Raw genomic sequence first — 1244 nt, 5'->3', positions numbered from 1 at the left:
CTCTCTCTCTCTCCCCCCCCCCTCTCTCTCCCTGCCGCCCCTCCCGTCCCCCATCCCCCCCCCCCCCACCCTCCCCCTCCCACCCCACCCCCCCCCCACCTCTCTCTCCCCCCCCCCTCTCCCCCCCCCCCCCCCCCCCCCCCCCCCCCCCCCTCCCCCTCCCCCCCCCCCCCCCCCTCCCCCCCCCTGGCATTTTCCCCCTTCCCCCACCACATCGCCCCACGCCCGATGCGCCTGTCGCGCACACCATGGCCTGGTCGTCTAGATAGTTCCAGGATGGTGCCGGGGCCCCCTCCCCACATACCACCTCCCGCCCTTCCCACGTTCCATGATTCCCCACCCGTTCATGCCGCCCGCCCGCAGCACAGCCCACAGTGGGCCGCGCTGCGATGCCGCGGCGTGTCGGAGAGCCACAGCCGAGCAGCTAGCCTGCGAAATGATGCCGGCATGCATGCCCTTCTCCCCTAAAACCCACTCCAGAACCCCCCCCCTGCCCCGTTTGACTGCCCCCTTCCGCTGCGCGCGCACGCACCTGTGTATGGTGCGTGCATACATGTGCGGCATATGCATCCCCCCCCCCCCCCCTCTATCGCTCCCTTCTCCGCCATACCGCACTGTGAGGACGCGGAATGGTCGAAGCCAGAGAGAGGGGGGGGGGGAGCGCGTGTGCCTGCGTATGCGTACGCGCGCGCTGGCCTCATCCTCCTCCCGCCACGCGCTGCTGTGCATGTGTAGGGCACACCGGTCGCATGCTGCGTGGGCAACGCAACCCCACCCCCCCCCTCCCCCATTTTGAGTACATTTGTAAAATATACCACCGCGAGAGCGAGCGTGTTCCCCCCCGTTCACACACACACACACACGCCCCTTCTGTCGCTCTATCTCTTTGTCGGTGTCACCATGCACCCCCGGGCGCAGCCGGGCGCCCTTTGGCAGCCGGCTCCCTCGACCGGGCTGCCACCGGCGCCGGCAGGGCACGAGAGAGAGAGAGAGAGAGAGCGGTCCTTGGGAGGAAGGGCCGAGACGCCCAACGGGCGGGCTATTTGTTTATATTCCACCGGCCTTTGTTTAGCCCGGTCGCGTGTGCCGGTCAGACGAGGTCTGGACGCGCCGTCCTCGCCTGCGCCCCCCCCCCCCCCCCACCCCCCGCCCTCCGTGCTCAGTCGGCCGGCGCGATCTGTGGAGCATCCCGTTGGGCCGCGAGCCCTCTTCGGCCCGGGAGCGCGTGCCACAAGTGAAACCGG

The sequence above is a fragment of the Fonticula alba genome, assembly GCF_000388065.1.
Source record: "Fonticula alba strain ATCC 38817 unplaced genomic scaffold supercont2.2, whole genome shotgun sequence".
Taxonomy (NCBI): domain Eukaryota; order Rotosphaerida; family Fonticulaceae; genus Fonticula; species Fonticula alba.
This window is presented reverse-complemented; position numbering follows the sequence as displayed.